The following is a 22,110-nucleotide window of genomic DNA, read 5'->3' as shown; positions in this document are numbered from 1 at the left end:
ATTTTTGTGCGTACATCAGCAATTCTAGCTTCTTATAAATGATTCTGAAATTGGTGTATAAGCAAATAAGATCTTTTTCTCCAAGGCCTTATTGCCAAAGATACTATTTTACTGACATCTTAATTTTCTGCTGAATTAATAATCTTTATCTGCTCCCTTTTTCTGTATGTAAACATATTTTTTAATAAAAACTATATGAGAAAATTACTTTAGTAAGATAGAACCAATGTAATTTATTCTTTATGTTGATATTTGTTTGTATGTATTTGTCTGTTTTAGTAATTTTTTTCCTATTTTAAATTATCAGCATTTTGGAAAAATTAAAGCTTTTGAGCATCTTATACACTTAACAGTATTACATTATTTCTTGGTGAGATAATATTTACATATTTACATCGTTTCCTTTTACTTCAGATACATTCAGAGAAAATTATGGTCATTGTTAAAGTTTTTTGTTTGTTTCTTAAATAATTTGGAAAGAAAAAATAATTTAATTTAATGTGAAGTCATTATTTATGATTTGTTCTCACATTTTTAATCAAAACTGACAAATTCTGAAATTAAATGCTAAAATGAAAAGCTGAAAAGTGCCGTTTGAAGAGATCAAAATCAAACTGTGAGCTTTTCAAAACAATCTCTATTAAAAAGTCATTTCAAGTAATAGTGAAAATTCAGTGACCTCAACACTGCACTTTTTAGTGAATTAACTATTCATTTCGTTATTCATCTTTGTTTCTTGAGACTATCTGGATAGATTGTTCATTCCTCTTCCATAGAAAAGAAATGACTTACCCATTTTTCTTGGCTGATGTTGCAATACATCTTTCCTTAAAAAGACTGTAGGACAAAAAAGGGAAAGATTAACTGTCTTGAAGATGTACATTAATGCTTGGGATGCATGAGAAGAAAAATTAATGTTTCCCTCTTCCCTGTGGGTCTTAAAGTGGTTAGTGTTAGACAAGGTTGCTCATAACGGTAATAACTTTTTTTCCTCCCCTGTTATAAATTATTTTTGTTTTGAAGGGGAACACACAAGGCACAGACCCTTCCTGTTAGACAAGAGATGATCTTGCATGGAGGTTATTTTCACTGGGTCAACTCAGGGAAACTGGTGAAACTAAGGAAACCGTCCTGCAGAATCGTCTTTCCTTTTTTTAACTCCGTTTAGTTCCTTTCCGCACTGAACAATAATGTGAATTTAGTGGTTTTGTCTCTCAGAAAATATTGTGTTCATGGTATTTTCTATCCAGAAATAGTCTGAAGACCATCATCAATTCCCTGTGACACTTGGTTACTTTGATAATTGCAATCCTTAAAGAAATCATTATTTTTTGCATATCAAGAATGTAACTGAGTATATTGTCATAAGGAATTTTGCATGTTTATTCAATGATATGAAAGAGAATGATCTTGTAGGATTAGAGGGACAGTCATTGCCTTTATTGGGGAGCAGCAAGGACTGGCTGCTCTGTAAGGAGAGGCGAACCTGGAGCCAAAGGTGGCAAGTGCATTGGCAGAGCAGGGCCGTCTCCGATAAGGGCACAACGCCGCACTGCTTGAGCAGCAAAGAGCAGAGCAGGTTGGCAACGGTGACCAGAGTCAGCCATGGTCCAGCCTGCCAGGTGCATCCATAGAGACAAGGCAGGGCTGAGGTCAAGGCAGAAACTCAAGTCAGCAGGACAGGATCAGGGCTGAAATGAGGCTGAAGGACTCATGGCTCACAGCTTTAGACAAAGCATCTCAGCTCCACCTCCAGATTAACCATCCTGGCAAACACTGCCCATACACGACAGGAATGTCGAATGTGTAAAAAATAATTTACTCACTGGAAATTAGGTCCTCGCTGGCACTATGAGATACTTTTAGACTGATAGACCTGCAAGACATGAGATACTACAACTACAGACCTGAGAAACTTGGATGGTGCTAATTTTGGAGAAGTCCAACAGACTAGTATGAAGGAATAGTTCTCTAACGGTCTAGCATACATAATGGAACAGTTGATTAGTAGAAGAAAGCGGGGAAACTGGTCATAGAAAAATGAAGCATTGCAGAGTTAAAGCATAATAAAAGACAAAAATAACTGCAGAGAAAAAAACCAGTAAGAATTATTTTTAGAGTCTCATAATCCTAATATTGTAATTAACATTAAAATTAACCTTAAAACATTAATTAACATTAAAATGAATATTGATGGGGAAAATCTAGTACTATATATATTTTATGATCATATTCTCTATCAGGAATCCCCATACACAATTTCTGCTGCAATACAGAATAATGTGCAAGAGATTTCAACTTATTTTTTCTAACCAAGAATGTCACCTATTTTTTTCTGCAAAACATTGTGATGCAACACATAATACATTCAAAAAGTTGTTTGTTGGGATTATCCGTATAAAATGTTTCAAACTGTTTACTTCTTAGCTGTTCTCATGTAGAGTAAATGGGAGACATTGCCTAGTTTCTCTTGCTCGGATAACTTGGTTTTGCACTGCCTATCTTATCAACCAGCCTCTTCCAGGATGTTAATGCCAAAGGAATGACAGTTCCGAGGAAATAGAGGTTGTTACCTGTGATTTCAGGTAAGGTCCCAAATCTAAGGGTACTTTCCACAAGACCAGCATCACAATTACTGGGCCATAGAACTTTCCTCCTAATTCCTCTTTTTCAGACTCTGACTATTGTGCTCGTGTCCTCACAGTAGCACAGCTACCACAGAGTGAATGATGCTATCCCATATGGTGCTCTATGGCCTGGGGTTATGATACTCTGTTGTTGTTTAGGAGGCACTGTTAGGCATTTAACTTAAAATCAAAGTATTCCTGCATTGCTTTTTCTGTCATATTTAAAAAGTTTATGTATTGACACATCCTTAGAAGATCTTTACAAACTTGTGATCATGTCTAGACAGAGGTATCTGAGCTTCACCTTGAGGCAGGATTCTTGAAAAACAAAATAGCCTCTCCACTCATTTTGTGTCTTGGGAAGCATATTTAAGTTGGAAGAATATAGGCTTGCATAACTCTACTCAGTGTTGCAATCACATTACACCAGGAAGCCACTTGATTTTACTAGATATTTTCCAAAATCTGTCGGATGCTGTGTAAAATTACACTTAAAATATTAGGTTCAGTCATAAAATGGGAAAAAATGGGATTATACTTTCCCCGAAGACTATAAATCTATTTTTATAGCACACATTGTGAGATTAGACATGAATAAGGAATTCAGAGAAAAATCTTTTCAAGTAAGACCAGGTTCAGTATCTTTTTCTCCTCCCATAATAACTTTCTAGTGTTTATTTACATTGTTATTTTGAAATTTATTTGCATTTTTTATATTTCTTTATCTTTGAACAGTAATTTTCTATAGTTTGGTACATACACAGCGTAATAATATTTCTTTAACATTATTTATGTAATAGCTTACATAATAATTATATAAATAAAAAGATGATAAAATCAAAATGTGCGTCATTCTATTGGTCTTGGAAAGCCAGGATTTAGCTGGTTTTAGAAAAGATTGTAGTTTAGATTATCAGATAATGTTTATATAAATATAAAAAAAATCTCTAAAGTTTTTGGATGGCTTAATAAGCTTCACTTTTCTTAACTTTTACATCCACAAGAGTTTTAACCTGTGAGATAGATTATGGAGGTTTTGCATTACATGTTATAGGGTGGTCATTTATAGTAACCGACAGTAGATGAACATATTAAAATGAGCATTATTCAATATTGTGGCTTCAAGCTGCAGTTCTGATTGCCCTAATCTTTTCTTAAATTTTCGGTAAAAACCAAAATGACCAGATATTTCAGAAATGCTTGCCTTTTTGGAACAAATATTTTGGGGTTCAGATGTCATCATTACTGCATGGAAACAAAAGGTCAAAAATACTGTCTTGCCAGCAAAGTGGTAGGCAATTGTTTTCACTTTGATGCTTTTGCTCAGGGACAACAACACTTGTCAACACCACCAACCACTACCACAACTCAATCTGAATCCAAAGGGCCCACGTTGGTGGGCTATCAATTGCTCTAGGATGAGTCATTTTCCATCTTTCCTGCTGATATTGCTCCATCTTTTACATTTTCTTTGATCCAGAAGAGGAAAGAATGGGTGGAACCACACGGTTATGGCATTCTTCTGAAAGGTCGTTCTTCTGCATCTAAAACATAGCTAATTGAAAGCTCATTTGCTGACAACAGTGTTAACAGCAATTCTGTTTGAAGCATAAATGTTGTTTTTCCCAGCACATGGCTAAAAAATTGGGATATTATTCAGTGGATCCCTTGCATTATTTTAAGAGAAAAAGCATTTAAAGAGCATTAAAACATCGTCCTGATGAAACCTCTCTCCATCATTTATCAACTATCTTGGTCAACGGGGGAGGTGCCAGTTGACTGGAGGATGGCTAATGTGACGCCCATCTACAAGAAGGGTCAGAAGGAGGATCCAGAGAACTACAGGCCTGTCAGCCTGACCTCGGTACCAGGAAAGATCATGGAGAGAATCATCTTGAGTGAGCTCTCATGGAAATTGCAGGGCAGCCAAGGGATCAGGGCCAGCCAGCATGGGTTTAGGAAGGGGAGGTCCTGCTTAACCAACTTCATCTCTTTCTATGACCATGTGACCTGCCTTCTGGATGCGGGCAAGGCTGTGGACGTTGTCTATCTGGACTTTGGTAAGGCCTTTGACACTGTTCCCCACAGCATTCTCCTGGAGAAGCTGGCGAATCATGGCATAGACAAGTGTACTCTTGGCTGGGTTAAAAACTGGCTGGATGGCCGTGCCCAGAGAGTTGTGATTAATGGGGTGAAATCCTCTTGGCGGCCAGTCACCAGTGGTGTCCCTCAGGGTTCAGTTTTGGGGCCAGTTTTGTTTAATATCTTTATCAATGATCTGGATGAGGGGATTGAGTGCACCCTCAGTAAGTTTGCAGATGACACCAAACTAGGTGGGAGTGTTGATCTGCTTGAGGGTAGGAAGGCTCTACAGAGGGACGTGGACAGGCTGGATCGACGGGCCAAGGCCAACTGGATGAGGTTTAATAAGGTCAAGTGCCGGGTCCTGCATTTCGGTCACAACAGCCCCAAGCAACGTGACAGGCTTGGGGAAGAGTGGCTGGAAAGCTGCCTGGCAGAAAAGGACCTGGGGGTGCTGGTGGATGGCCACCTTAACATGAGCCAGCAGTGTGCCCAGGTGGCCAAGGAGGCCAACAGCATTCTGGCTTCTATCAGGAATAGCGTGGCCAGCAGGAGTAGGGAAGTCATTGTGCCTCCGTACTCGGTACTGGTGAGGCCTCACCTCGAGTACTGTGTCCAGTTCTGGGCCCCTCTGGACAAGAGGGACATTGAAGTGGTGGAGCGTGTCCAGAGGAGAGCTACCAGGCTGGTGAGGGGTCTGGAGACCAGGTCATGTGAGGAGAGGCTGAGGGAGCTGGGCATGTTTAGCTTGGAGAAGAGGAGGCTGAGGGGAGACCTCATTGTCCTCTACAACTCCCTGAAAGGAGGTTGGAGAGAGGTGGGTGTTGGCCTCTTCTCCCAGGTGAATAATGACAGGACCAGAGGAAATGGTCTGAAGTTGCGTCAGGGGAGGTTTAGATTAGATATTTTCTTTACTGAAAGAGTGGTCAGGCACTGGAACAGCCTGCCCAGGGAGGTGGTTGAGTCACCATCCCTAGAGGCGTTTAAGAAAAATCTGATTTGGCACTTCAGGGCATGCTCTAGTGGCAGAGATTGTAAGGGGTTTTTTTGTGTGTGTATGGTTGGACTCGATGATCTTAAGGGTCCTTTCCAACCATGAAGATTCTATGATTCTATGATCCTGTTGTACGAATGGTCTGATTTTCATAACATCTATTGGGAAGTTTGCACTAGTATATTAATAATACATCAGTCAGAGATGGTTAAAAGGATAACTCAGTTGATCTAAAATGCATACAATTTCAGATAAAATCCTAAACAACATAATGGGTCCCAGAACCTGATAAAAGCATGTAAAGCTGAAAAGCTTTCTCCTTTCTCCTTTCCAAACTCACCATCAGTAAAAAATATGTGTGCTGGGATAAAGTTTACCTTTTAAATAAAACTAAGTAATTAAACTATGCTAAAAAAGATGATTTTCAATATTTTATGCCATATTTCTGCTAACTAGCATAGTTTTCAGTCTAATCTCATTAAAGTTTATAGCCCACCCTACTAGAGTTGCTTCTCAATTGCATATTTCTTTTGCCGATGTTCACAGTAAATTTCCAAATGCCATTTGATGGTTCTTTTCAGTTGTTAGGGTATTTGCATGTGTAACTCCGGCTTCATATTCCCTGTATGTAAAGCACAATCATAGAATCATAGAATCATTTAGGTTGGAAAAGACCCTTGGGATCAAATGTAAGAGCAGATACAAAATTCAGTGCCAAATCACCATATATAAAATCCTTCAGATATTCCAGACTGCTAGAATACATAAGGAAACTTTTTAATATAAAAATATGCTTAGCATCATAAATCTGTGCTGTGTGTATCCCATTGTTTGTTTCAGGTAATGCGGAGTAACATTAACTGCACTCCCTTAGCACCATGATCTTACTAAAAAACAAATGTATGTATAGTAACGGTTATATCTATTGGCCGTAAGAGAGGTGAATTAAACATGACTGATGGAAGGAAGTGTCCTGGTTTGAGGCTGTTTTCCTGGAAAATAGCAACCAGATTGACTGAAACAAGACAGACAAGTAAATAACCGTACCTGGAGATTAGCAACCAAAAGTAAAGATGTGACTGTGTGTGCATATGTGCATGTGTGTGTTGTGTTATTATTTTTGTTGTTCTTTAAGTAGTGATAGTTTATTTTTATTTTTTACTAGTTTCAGTGATTATTATTTTGTTAAATTTAGTTAGTAAAATGTGTATTATAAAATAAGTATACTTGAACTAAGCAAGAGCTTGTCTGTTTCCCTGGCATAACCACGTTCAAGCTAATCAATCAACTTTCACAGAACACTGTAATGAAATTTGATAGGAGGTGTGCAAGCAGAAGGCATTGGATTTATCAAGAACTGTGAATTAATCCCTATGTTTGAGCACCAAGCTCCTTTGGGACAAATTGCTGGAGAAGAGATAACACATGAAATCCTAAAACCGCTTTAAATACTCTTTTGTAATGGTTATTTTAATCAATATCTTTGATTATGTCTCTTAACCAATCTTTCATCTTCTTTATTGCAGTCAATCTCATAGTTAAATAATTTCTCTTAGTTTTACGTTTACTTTAGATTTTTTTTTAATACCATTGCACATCAGAACTTATTATGCAAAAGAGAACCACAGCTGAGTGATGCTGGTCTGCTAAATAAATTCACCGTTGCTCTTCTGTAAGAAATCAAATTTCTTAAATTTCTTGCTTTACAGATGGGATGAAGAAAAATTATACAAACGATCTGGCACTTGTACATTGTTTAAATTCATATGTAACTCAAGACATGGGTCTTGAAAATGTTGGCTATTTCCATTACTGAAAACTCTAAAAAACTTCAGTGGTAAGCAAGAGGTGGAAAGCTTATGCAGTCCATATAAGTGTCTTTCAGTAGGGCAACAATTTGACCTGACCTGACTGAATGTTGACACAAAGCAAGAATAAAGAACTGTTTTCTGATTCGTTCAGATTTGTTAACCTTAACACTTGGAGAACTGTTGGCAAAAAAGTATGAGATTTTAACAAGAGTCGACATTGCCGTCGCAAGGCATGAGAAGAGGACAGGTTAACGTCCTTCTAAAGTACATTACCATATGCTTGAGTGGAGTTTTGTAGAGCTTTGTCTTCTTAGAGTCTTATGTTCAAATAATTCAGTTGGATGAAGTTATGCCTGCTTACTTTATGTATCTGACTGACTCATAACTGGTGCTTACATTAGCTGATTGCAGAATGAGGAACTCATGGCCTAATTTCAAGTTAAAGTCAGAGAACATTCTGTGAGAAAATGAATGCTAGTCTCTTTTAAAAATGCATTATACCTTCTGCCTCATTTGGAGTTGAATGGTAATTTTATTACCAGGTGGCTTTAGCAATGTATCATTGATATCATGTAAATATGGAATTGAAGTCTTGTGTCAACAGAGTTTCTTAGAGGAAATTTCTGATTTTGCTCTTTAACAACGAGTTTATAATTCTACCTATTAAATCTAGATATTTCCCCTTGTAAAGACTGGTACTGGTTGAAGGCACTAGAATGCATTAATTCAAATGCCGCACTGCTATTTCCATCACCAAGACCCTTCTTTTTGTTACCAATTTTTCGCAGATTTTTTTGTGATTGCGATACTATACATAGCAGACATCAGGCTCTGCTTTTCACTGAATTCAATGCTGAAAAGCCAGCTGATCTCAACAGCATGAGATCAGGCATATTTTTTCCCAGACAAATGGAGGTATTTTGCGTAGCTGAAAAGTCAGTCTCCTAATCTTATGTTTAAGAATTTTTTAATTAATATAGCAGTGCAAACAAACAAAGTTTGTATGTTAAGGTCTATGTGATTCTATACACTTATCTCTTTAAACTGATGTGGCACTGTTTCATTTCTGCTTCTGGCTTCAAGATTTATTGCTTTGATTTAGTTGAAAGTTGTTCTTATTGCACTATGGTGAAACCTGAAAAGCATGTCTTTTCACATTGTGCTGTCTCATTTCAGGTTTATCTCACATTGTTAGTTGAACTGATGCACCTCTGTGTACAAGAAAGCATCAGTTCATCAACTCCGTCTTCTTACTTAAAGCAATATTTTTTTCTGATTGGCTAAATTGTAAGTGCTGTAGGTGTCCACAAGAAAAGATCTAATTTCCGCATAGTCTTATTTATTTGTATTTAAAGGACTAGCATTTTACTATCTAGGATTCTAGAAACTCAGAACACCATCAATGTCAATTAGAGGCATTAAATATGACAGCAAAACATAATCAAAAACCTTTGTTCAGGCTTCCAAGTAACTGAAAATTAAAATACTTACAATTTATTGAAGATTCTGGTCAAAAATTGCTTTTATGAATCCAGGATTTAATGATTGAGTCACTAAAATTTTTGCAGTTCATCTTGTTGGAGCCAGAATGTCTCCACCATTGTTCATGTGCATTGTAAGTTACTATGTCCTGTCCTTCACGTGTCAAAATCTCAGAATTGTGAAACATGTACCATCTTTTTTAACTTTCTGCTAGTTTTGTAAGCACGTGTTCCCATTTTATCTGTATTAGCATATATCCAATGATTTCTTTCATTTCCTGTCTTTACTTGAAAACTTAAAATACTGTTTTTTTGTATTAATACCTGGAGACATAATATATATATATTTTTATATATATAAAAATACATATTTTTTATATATATATATTAAAAATACTCTTAATTTATATATATAAATAATCTTAAATATGACAGTGCTTCAAGACCCTATCAAATCTTTTGAAAAATTACTTTATTGCAGTTCAAAGTGTATTAGCTATTAAGTATAAATGCAGTGAACTGAAAAAAATAATAAACTGAACAAATATTTTCAATTAACTTACAATATCATTATGTAGAAGGGCTTAGGAAAATCCCATCCTTCTGAAAAAAGTGTGTTGAAATTAAATTCTTTCCGTGTTTTTTTTTTTTTTTTTCCTGCCAGCATTATAATTCCTGTCTTGAAATGTCATTATCATTGATGCCAAGTTATTATAGTTCAGGAGTTATGTTTCTACAGACCTCTGTCTATTCAGTTGTAAAGTTATGAGAATTCTTAGTACTGTCAGAACTTATATCAACATCAGGAAGGTTCAGTGAGCTCTGTAGAAATCTATTATTGAAGTGTATTTGACAGGTGAATAATCTGAAGTTTGGATCCTGATTGGCTGAGTTGCATTTTGGTTATTCATAAATTATGCAGATCTGAACTCAGCTTTGATCAACATTCATTGTCTTACACATTTCTTATTTTGAATAACTAAATGAAAATATAAGCAAGCAGACATGCGCCCTTCTTGCACTATTTTCTCTGTAAAATATTTTATAGATGAAGATTCATTCCCAGCTAATCCCACACCAACAAAACCAAAACTTGTTTGTTGATTTTCATGTACTCCTTTACAAAAAAAGTAAGAAATAAACATCAGAATGATCAGAATTATTATTATGATTATGATGAATAACTAACAATGCTGTTGGTTCCTGTAAACGTATTTTCAGAGTTATTTGAATATTTCATACCTGCTATTTGAACACATCACTCTGCTGCACAAAGATTGGTCTAAGGATACTTCAAATTCTTACTTCCCTGCAAAATAGTAGGAAACACTTGAGGAATTCTATTGGAAACCATCTGGCAGCAAATAAGTAGGAAAAATGAAAAAGCCTATTTTCAGTGCTGAGTCTCCTTTTAGTGTCTGCTGTCTGTTCTTGTTGTTGCTCACCCAGCTGCCAAGTGGAACAAAATGTGCTGCTGCTATTCTGGGGTTACAAATAGCATATTTAAGAGGACAGATAACATAATCCAAGATTCTGCAGCTGAACTTTTTAAAAAAGTTTTAAGGCACATAACACTTTAACCTTGTAATCATCTCACACACTTTGATCAAAAAAGTATAAAAAAATGTTAGGATATACTAAGTATTCCTGTTTCTGCACAGAATTATGAACAGTTAAAAGGAAAAGCAATTTGAAGGCTGAAAAGCCAAGGTTTAATGAGGCAGTCCAAAAGGCAAGACCTAGATAACCTACTATAGCTTTGCTAAGGATTGAAAGTCATAATAATTGCAACAGAATTGTCATCAGTTTGTTTTACAAGACATCAAACTTACTCTAAGAGAAAATTTAGGTAAACAAGTGTCTCAGAAGCACCGAACATACATTGGTTTGGAATACTGCAAGTCTACAAATATGTAGTCATCTTTTAGGTAATACTTCCATTTGAGCTACACATCTATGTAGGAGCCAAACTTATCTTTTTCACCCCCCAGTTCTTTACTAATCTTCCCAAGAAATATCAGACTTCAGGAAAACTCCATCTTTCTGTTTACCTGGCAAAATTCTGCATGAGGAAAAGCAGATGAGTGTGGATCTTGCCTGACATTCCTGAGTTCTAAGCAAATGATTTAGTCAGAGATGCCCCCAGCAGCCTTCATATCAGTACTATGTCTATGTTAGTAAACAAAGTGAGCTGGGACCACTTTGAAGGCAAGTGGCACATCATAGCACCAGTACACATGATTAAATTCTCTTCTGTCCTCTGAGTAAGATGGTAGTTACTGCCCATCAGCAGCAGACCTTCGCTAGTGCTATCCAGAGTGGCGCCTTGTCTTTGCCTGTGCAGTGCTAGGTAGCCTGGGCCAAAACCATACCAACATTAATACAACAGTGTAGCTAACCACAGTGCAAACCTTTGTCTGATTTAGTTTTCAAACATAAATATAGGCTGTGAGTGTACCTTAATCCAAGACAATGCACCAGGATCCTAAAGAAATGGGAGAGCCCACTAAAGAGAAACACATTTAGGTGCTGGAACATGTCCACAGAAAAGCAACATAGCTGGTGAAAGGTCTAGAGCACAAGTCTTAAGAGGAGTGGCTGAGGGAGCTGGGGTTATTCAGCCTGGAGAAAAGGAGGCTCAGGGGAGGCCTTATTGCTCTCTACAACTACCTGAAAAGAGGTTGTAGAAAGGTGGGAGTCAGTCTCTTTTCCCAACTAACAAGCAATAAGACAAGAGGAAATGGCCTTAAGTTACACTAGGGGAGGTTTAGATTGGATATTAGGAAAAATTTCTTCACCGGAAGGGTTATCAGGCATTGGAACAGGTTGCCCGGGGAAGTGGTGGAATCACCATCCCTGGAGGTATTTAAAAGATGTGTAGATGTGGTGCTTAGCAACATGGTCTAGTGGTGGACTTGGCAGTGTTTGTTTTGCAGTTGGACTGGATGATCTTAAAGTTCTTTTCCAACCTAAAAAATTCTGTGATTCTATGATACAGCACCTGGCATGAAGTCTCCTCAGATCCATAAGTCTTGTCTGAACTAGCTTCCAAGCTCCAGTGTTACTCCTGTACAAGTCGAGTAAGTAGGGATAGGGACCCTCCCAGGTATTAGAAATTGATCATCCAGCCTGCCAAATTACTAGCATGGTCCCTTGCACGCTTCTTTTTGATTTAGAACATACTCTTCCGCAGAATTGCAGAGTGATTCTCAGACACAGTGCAGAGGCTAGCATGGGTAAGGGATCATTCTCAACAGCCGGGAGGTTAAGAGAAGTTTAATGCTGTGGATACAGGCTGTTCTGTTCCAATTGACCTCAACACTCAGCAGCAAACCTGCATACAACTAGTTTAAATAGCACCAGGTTGTCCTTAGAAATAATGAGTCATAGAATCTTAGAATAATTTAAACGGTAAAGGACTTCTGTGGACCACCTAATCCAATTTTGCTCAGAGCAGATCCAGGTTCCCTGGGGACTTGTTTAGTAAAGCTTTTAATATCTCCAGAGATAGAACTATACCTATACTGTTAAATAAAAGAGGGCTGGTGACTGAATTGGAATATTAGACCCTTATCACCCAGATGATTGAACTACTAGCTTACTCTCCAGGTTTAGATGATCAAACTTTTTTGATTCAGGACGAATGCCCTACTTGTTATATGCACAAGCTAAGCGACCACTTGGCCATCACAGTTATTAGTCCCCAGCTATCTTTCTCTAGCAGTGTGGACAGTCAAAACAATTGACCAGCATATTGCTCAACCTAGTCAGGTCTTCCAGATTTGAGCTGCATAGAGCCCACTGCGGTGTCCCTGCATCTGTGGCATTACAAAACTGTAACCTCAATAAATCACAGTAATGGACCTGATTGTGGTTGTTTATTAATTTCATTTTAATATAATAAAGACATTATACAAGGCTCTAGGTGGTCTTATATTCAATTATATATTAAATATGACTAAATTACATCTCATCACCATTTAAATCAGTTCCCAAAGCAGGCTAAAACCTACTCCCTCTGTGTACCTCCTAAACACATTCAGCTTTCTCCAGAGTACAAATGTAGCTGTTGCAGAGTAAACTCTGAAGAAAATTTGAGCAACTAGGAAATGCTGCAGGCAACATTCAGCTGGGTGCCTACTTTTCCTTTATAAGGAGTGGGAAACAGCTTGAGCATTGCTGGCACACACATAAGGGGCAGGGAGAATGCCGTTGTCTCCCAAGCAGATGGGTCCCAAGCCATGTAAAGTTTTATAGTCCATATTTAGTAACTTAAATTTCAGTAGATCATTTATTGCATCAGATTTACACAGATACCCCACTGTGTAAGAATTTTCAATTTCTGAATAGCTTCAATGTCTCTCATGCACAGGATATTGTGCAACCCTGTACGGCTAACAAAGGAATGATGGGCCTCTGAAATGAAAAGTCAGGAGATAAAAACTACACAAAAGGATTTTATGGAAATTAAACTTGTAAGGGACAGATGATATTTTAATGAGATCTCAGGTTTGGCTATGGTTGAGTTCTCTGTCATTTGACTTTGTTGTCTACACAATTCCAGTTTCAAAACAGAAACATCAGACTATGCAATAGTATATTTGCCTAAATATTAAATCACTCAGAGTCTTACATAGTGTGTAAATTTGCTATTTTAATTGTCTGGTATTGTTTATAGCTGCTGCTGTCTTCAACTATCTTATGAGAACTGGACTTTTCTCATATGTGTATCATAAGAGAACAAGAGGCAATAGACAAAAGTTGCAGAGAGGAAAGTTTCAGGAAGATATTAGGATAAATTTTCTCACAACGAAAGTAGTCAAATAGCAGAACAACTTGCACAGAGAAGTTGTGAATTTTCTTAGAGGTATGTTAAACTCAATTGAACATGCCCTTGAGGCACCTGATCTCACTATGGCCCTGCTTTGGGAAGAGGAAAAGGTCATGTAGCCTCTAGAGATCCATTCCAACCTAATTTAGTCTATGATTCTGTATTTATTTTTTTTAATGTGATATGGTTTATTATTTATATGACATATGAAGAAATTAATTATAAGTGGAAAATCATAATAAATCACTAGGAGAATATTATGAACCAACAAAAAATACATAATTGTTACTTGTAAAACTTTCCCATAACTTCAGATATGGTGGCGTCACAGCTAGCCACAGGCGCAGGTCTATGTTAGATTGACTGGATCATTTGGCGAGATGGGATCATGAATTGTATGAAAGGACATAAATCTAGAAGTAAAGAATGTAAGTCTCACAGGTAAAAGGACCTACAATAGCTACATATGTGGTAAATAATAATAAGATAATAATGAAATACCGGGAAAATGATTCTCAAATATATAAGCTGTGAACTACCAAATATGAGCAGAACAGCAATGTCATTATAAATGAGATATCAATGGAATAAGGATTACACATTTCAAGTAGGACTTCACAAATTGTGGAGAACTCCAAAATCAATCTGGGCAATACATTTTTGTGGGAAATTTGAAAAAGAAAGGTTTTTAATAATTTTCCTCCAAAACCTTCTTTTAATCTCTTTTGCATCTGAAAATGATTCTGCCTTAAAGAACAACATGGTGGGATGTCTATCATACTGCAATTATCTGACTTTGCATGGTATAAAGCTATAGAAATTCCAGTCCTTATACACTTTTCTGCAAAGGAATAAGGGCTGATTGTACACATGAAAATCTACCAAATTGCAGCAAAGACTTTTATTTCCTTTATATGACTCCAGTGATGACTTCTTGATCTTGTCTTACGTCACTGCTCTATGCTTAGGCAAAGTTCCTTACATTCTGAAATATGCAATCAATTTGAGCAAAACAAAGTAAGCATTTCTGTAAGGGAAGACAATAATTTTGGTGTGACAATATTTTTTCTTAGTTTGTAGTAACTGTTACAGTGGTGGCTTCTTATGCAGGCACTCTGCTGCAGAATCTTTGAGTGAAGCATCTTTTAATGGGGGCAGCACCCATGAGAACAGCAATCAGGAGCAGCATGTTTCTGTAAACAACTTCAACACTTAGCTTGCATTTGATTTTAGTTTCACTATAGGATGGCAGAGCTCCAACGGTTTCATTAGTCAGGACTTTGAGACCTGAGCCCATATTTATTTTATTATCTCTGTTTTCTCCACCTTCAGTCAGCTTGTCATAAGCACTTCATGAGCACTCCTGGCTTGTGGCAATCCGTAAGACGCACATGACTGTCTCTATTAACATCTATAAATCCAATATCTGCCTGAACTTGAATTCATTAAACTCACATTTGCAGCTAACCCTTGAGCCTTGTACCAATCTTATTGATGTTTAAATAACATCGTGTGTCTTTACTTTTTCCCCTGGTGCTTACAAAAAGTTTTCTTTTCAGTCATTATGGCAGGCAAGGTGAAAGCAGTGATTCTAGAGAATCTAAAGATGTCAGAGAATAGTTCATTCCTGAATCTATTCCAACAGAATATTTTTCTTAATTTTCAATAAATCACTGGAAATTCTCAACATTGCATAAATATGCGTTAATCTCAGTTATTATTATAAAACAAAAGTGTATTTACTCAAATCATGTTGAGATATTCTGAAATACCCTTTTAAGGAAAAACAGCCTAGGGTAAGAGCATTTTGCTTGTTTTATTGCCAACCAGCACAAACCTCCCATAAATGATTTGAGTATTAAGTAGAAGAAGAGCACAAACAGGCAAGTGCTTGCACGCATATCTATCCTTCCTCCTCCTCATCTCAGCTTTCCTGTTTTCCACCATGGGTTGCACTCTCAGGAGGTGATGGGCAGTACAGGAGTTTGAATGCATGTGATGGCTTCTGCTGCCTATACGTAGCAGCTCTGCTTATAATGGGATTTGCTGCTTTATTCCTTTGTGTCCTTGACACAGTGCTGGTGACCCACGGCCACAGTCCCTTCGTGGTTGTTCCTACTCGTTTTGGGATGGAGTGCCCCCCTAAGAGTGTGTCTCTGGTCACATGTGCTCCTCTGACTTAATAAAGTTCTGGCCCCCAGTGGTTCAGTTTCCTCCACTGTTGTTTCATTTGCCTCACAATGAGGCCTATATCCACCAAGAAGCAGACAACCCACTTGCACAAAACATCACAAAATTTGAAAAAATGTTGGCAAACCAACATTTTGTGATTGCTAGTAGGAAATAGTGACCGTAGCCCTCCACCATCTTCCTCAGTGCTAGAGAGGCAGCAGGAGTTACTGTAGAGGGAAAAATGTCACAGGCCACAGCTATTCAGGTGGCTTCAGTTCTTTAGTCCTGTTTCCCATGAAACGACTTATTTAATTTACTTCACACTGAAGTTGCAAATTGCTGCTAATTAACAATCTTCCAAATATTATATCGAGTAATTAAAATAATGGAAAGCCCTTAGAAAAATCTGAATATACGGTGTTAAATGTTGAGCTATTTATTTTTCAAGCTGTGGACCCTTTAATTCTGCCATGGGTATCTCTGAAACCAGTCAATTCTGCTAATAATTTCATGCCTACATTGCTGGCAGCCATGGTAGCTCTTAGCCAGATGCTGAGAAGTATCATCTAATCTAGGTGGAATATTAGCTTCTGCCAAAGTCATATAAGTGATATATTTGCTAATTAAATGAAATCAGACAATTCCCTTGTCATGCATTTTCCATAAACAAAAATGTTCAGAATAGCCTCTTTGACATGGAAACACAGAAGAACAAAAATCTATCCCAGTGTCCAGGGACATTTCATTTTTTAGGTTTCAGGCTGTGGACAATGTTAATTTCCCAAATCTTGAGGAAGTTATGTTCTTAAGAAGAATAAAATTGACAGAAAGCTGCCTCTTTATGTTGAGAGGGAAGAATATAGCATATGGAATAAATGGTCCAAAAGACATATAAGGAAGGCAGGAATCTCATGTTCTCTAATACATCTGCCAGAAGTTGCATAAGTGTCTCAACAAATCAAACCCAGTTCTGTACATGAAGAGAAAGTCACTGATCAGCATTTTGAACAAGCTGTGGGGACATATATATTTCTCTCTAGAGAGGGTAACTAAACGCAGATTATGGGGACAAAGTCTTGGCTCTTGAAACCTGCTCTTTGAAAAGAAAATATGGCTGAAATTTATTAGAGCTAAATCCAGTTACTAAATTGCACATGTACTCTTGCTATCTATCTTCGACTTTTAGATCTGATGATTGTTGCTGATGCTCCTCTTTGCTTAGGCTCTAATATATCAGTGTTATGCCTAGGGGCTGTTCTGACAATGAGGGAAGGAGAAGCCTTCTAATCATTGAAGGAGTTGCTTATCCTGCTCAGAAGAAGGTAAAACACACAAAACCTAGCCTCCTCTGCATCCTCTCCAATTTTAACCTTCCAAAACCCAATAGCAGTTACAGCTTATTCCTCTTTTTAAAAATGTTTTCTGAACATGTCCAAACAGTAATCTCAAATCCATAGTATATACAAGCCCATCTTGTATAAAAGACCACAAGACGTGGCCCATTAAGATTGCATCCCATAAAGAATATGTGAGGTCTGTGTTGCATGGTCCTATGATTACACACAACAACAGGAAGAGGGACTCTCCAGATTCCTTTTGGGATGTACCTTCAAATATCCTTACCTAATCATATAATATTTCCACTAAAGATATTCAAACATAGAATTTTCTTTCCGCAAATATTCTCTAAAATACTTTCAGACCTCTGTGTCTGCAATCAACATTTCTGTGATAAGCACTGTGAAAAGAATTGAAATAAGGTTGCTATTATATATTATTAACCTGCTTATACATGGAATATGAACTATGTGCTAGGAACAGATCATATGGAATTGACCTCCTGTGGAAGTAAGGTGTTCAGTCTAAACAAGTTCATCACAATTCCTACTTCACCTGACTTTGAATGTCTATAATGTAGTTATTTCAGCTGTGTAGAATGCCATAACCTTCTAGTACAGTTATATGGAAAGAAAAATTCATTCATCTTACTTGCATCTCTAGTGTGTGATGAATCACACTGAAGAAATGTCCATTTATACCCATTGACTATATAGAAAGCCTAGCTGAGATGTAGATATGTGTATAAAACAGCAGGATTTGCATGAAGAAAGATGAATCCAATTTCTAAACTCTCTCCTAATTCAATGAAGAGAATTAGATGCATCCAGAAGGTGATTAATGTGTATATATACCTTCCCATAATAAAGTGTATTCTCTTAACTGTGTCTTTCTCTGTTGCCTATAACAAGCATGTAGAAGCATAGATGAAATCTTATGGTTAACGTTTGATGAGATGAAAGTCACTTATGCAGTCACTTTCCAGTTCTGCTGGAACACATTTTCTTCATATTCATGAGCATGATGAATCATAGAATCATAGAATCATAGGGTTGGAAGAGACCTCTGGAGATCATCTAGTCCAACCCCCCTGCCAGAGCAGGGTCACCCACAGCAGGTCGCACAGGAACGCGTCCAGGCAAGTTTTGAATGTCCCCAGAGTTGGAGACTCCACCACCTCTCTGGGCAGCCTGTTCCAGTGCTCTGCCACCCTCAAAGGAAAGAAGTTCCTCCTCATGTTTAGGTGGAACTTCCTATGCTCAGGTTTGTGCCCATTACCTCTTGTCCTGTCCCTGGGCACCACTGAAAAGAGCCTGGCCCCATCCTCCTGACACCCACCCTTTCAGTATTTATAAGTATTGATAAGATCCCCCCTCAGCCGTCTTTTTTCCAGACTGAACAGACCCAAATCCCTCAGCCTTTCTTCATAAGAGAGGTGTTCCAGTCCCCTAATCATCTTGGTGGCTCTCTGCTGCACCTTCTCCAGCAGTTCCCTGTCCTTCTTGAACTGGGGAGGCCAGAACTGGACCCAGTACTCCAGGTGCGGCCTCACCAAGGCAGAGTAGAGGGGGAGGATGACCTCCCTCCACCTGCTGGCCACACTCTTCTTGATGCACCCCAGGATGCCATTGGCCTTTTTGGCCACGAGGGCACATTGCTGGCTCATGATCATCCTGTTGTCCACCAGGACTCCCAGGTCTCTTTCAGCTGAGCTGCTCTCCAGCAGGTCAGCCCCCAACCTGTGCTGGTGCATGGGGTTATTCCTCCCCAGGTGCAGCACCCTACACTTGCCCTTATTGAATTTCATAAGGTTCCTCTTTGCCCAGATCTCCAGCCTGTCCAGGTCCCTCTGTATGGTGGCACAGCCTTCCGGTGTGTCAGCCACCCCCCCCAGCTTTGTGTCATCAGCAAACGTGCTGAGGGTGCACTCTATCCCCTCATCCAGGTCATTGATGAATATATTGAAGAGGACTGGACCCAGTAGTGACCCCTGGGGAACACCACTCGTCACTGGTCTCCAACTAGACTCTGTGCCCCTAATCACAACCCTCTGAGCTCTGTCTTTCAACCAGTTATCTATCCACCTTACTGTCCGTTCATCAAGCCCACTCTTCCTAAGCTTCCCTATGAGGATGCTGTTGGAGACCATGTCAAACGCCTTGCTTAAGTCAAGGTAGACCACACCTACTGCCCTCCCCTCATCTATCCATCCAGTCATACCATCATAGAAGGCTATCAGATTAGTCAGACATGATTTCCCCTTGGTGAATCCATGTTGAGTACTTCTGACAGATTTCTTTTCCTCCACATGCCTTGAGATGACACCCAGAACGAGCTGTTCCATCATCTTTCCAGGGATGGAGGTGAGGCTGACCGGCCTGTAGTTCCCCGGCTCCTCCTTCTTGCCTTTTTTGAAGACTGGAGTGATGTTGGCTTTCCTTCAGTCCTCAGGCACCTTGCCTAATATATTGTCTATATGCTTCCCTATCAGTTTGAAATCCTTGTCTTAAAGCACCAGCAGAAAGATAGTGAGGGAAGTATAATCTATTTCCTAGACAGTGACTAAATGGGTGTATCTACATTAGAAGCTGATACCCTCTAAAGTGGGAGGGGCTAGAGTTTGACTTGACTGTATATATATGGCATGACTCCAAATACAGAGTCAAGATAAATTTGCACAGAAGAAGAATCCTCCCAGTGCACTGAATTATGACTTAGAGATACCTCTGAGTCATGGTAGATTTTCATGTTTGGAGACTGTATGCGTGCCATCTTTTTTCCTTTTTCATAAGGTTTAAGAGTGGCTACCACAGTAAAACCCACAAATCCTCAGAATAAGAGTGACTTCTTTCTCTCCCTTCCATCACCATAGAAAGATCATACAAGACAATTTCAGTTCTTGTTGACAGCCGTGAAATCTTAGTGAATGCTCGGAGGTGTAACTATGGAAATCATTTGGCTTGTAGGATCTTATTTTTTATTTTAAAACTTTTTTACGCCTTCCCCTGAAATTGCCATCTCCTGGCTCCTCTTAGGCAGATGATATGCAACTTTTCTAGCCTATCATTTCATATCAGTGGTAATGATGATTGATAAGAAAACAGCATAGCTTGTCTATTAGAACCAAATTGAATTTGCAAGGATGCTGGTGAGATTATATAGTTATGCATCCACATGTGTGCACAGACTTACGTGTATGTCTAAAATTAATATATCCAACACAAATCAATGAACTTAAGGTTTCTGTGCAATTGGAATTAAAGCTCAGGATGGGATACATTTTATGTAGAAGAAAGCTTTGTTAATCTTTTCTGCACCAGGCACGATAGATATACTGGATACATCTATACAAGGAAATGAGAAAGGTCAGTAGTACAAGCTAGACAATTGACTTGTGATCCTTCATACCCCTTCGTTAGCTTGCTCTCTCACAGCCATTTGGTTCGTGGAAATTAGCACTCTACCAGATAATGCCCAATGGATAATACATGACAGACCCCATTCCCAAAGTGCAATTGGATTCAGTTACTCTTTTTTGGAAGGTCAGAGGCAGCAGCTTTGTGAACGCAAGTTCTGCCATTCAACTGTCTCACAGCTACAGACCTGACTCTGCCCTCTGTTATTTAGTAGTATGGATGTACCCAGATGGATCCAGGCTGTGACACTTGGCAGCAGCCACCAGAGGCAAGAGCAGTGAATTTTGAAGTAAGAGTAGTCTCTTCTACAAAGGTCTCTCCCAACGCAAGACAGCAACCTCATTGTTACATTAGAATAGACTCTCTAGCCCCATTTGTCTCTGTTTCTCTGCAGCTAGGAGTGACAAAAGGGCAGAAGGCACTATAAGTCAGTGGCTGTTTTCACCTGGGACCACTTACAGTTGAGTATTTTAGTCATACTTTTTCTTTTCCCAGAGGTAAACCATTTTCTCCATACTAGTATCTCAAAGACTTCAGCCATGATAGAACACAGAGAATCAAAAGACAAGTCACCAAGCTCAAGATTTTTTTACAATAACTGCTTACAAAGTGCTTTAGGTTTGTGTTTACATTCCTTGGATGAATCTGCTGTCCTTGATCCACAGTAAGACTGGACGTATGTAGGAGTGCAGCAGAAAAGATTTAGGAACAAACAGGAGACGAAGGGGTACTAGGAGACGCTGGTCCTAATGATCTTTTACTCTTAAAGATATGCATAGGGCTTAAATAGGTACTTTTACTGGGGAAAAAAAGAGAGTTTTAAGAGGGTGAAGATTAAAAAGCAACATTTCTAAACTGCTGAAATAACTACAGGATGTTGTCACCCCGACCTCATTTTCTGCAATGCCATAAGCTCTGTTGCTAAGTAATTAACAGAGCCAAAGAAAGAAAGAGAGTGAAAAAGAGAATCCTATTTCTAAATTCTCGTTAAGTAGCACTTATATGGATATTAGATGGCAGCAGATCCAGTTATAACTGTTATTCTAATATAATGCGACTCACTCACACTGAAGGGAACACCATGAAACTGTTATATAATGAATTTGGGTCCAAAAGGCTCTATCTCCATTTGCCCTGGACTTTGGCTAATATTCACATTTTTCTGATGAAGAGAATTACTTCCTTGCTCCAGAGTGAAATGGTATTTAAACCTGACCCGTAGTTTAGCCTGAGAACTTCTGAGTACCAGCCTTCCTGCTCAGGTCAGTAGAGCATCTCCTTTCAGCATCGAAGTGGGATCCACCCCACTGCATTGCCTAAAGTCACAGGACAACTCAGTGATGAAGGCTGGAATTAAA

This window comes from Larus michahellis, chromosome 1 (assembly GCF_964199755.1).
Source record: "Larus michahellis chromosome 1, bLarMic1.1, whole genome shotgun sequence".
Lineage (NCBI taxonomy): Eukaryota > Metazoa > Chordata > Aves > Charadriiformes > Laridae > Larus > Larus michahellis.
Note: the sequence above shows the minus strand (reverse complement) of the source record.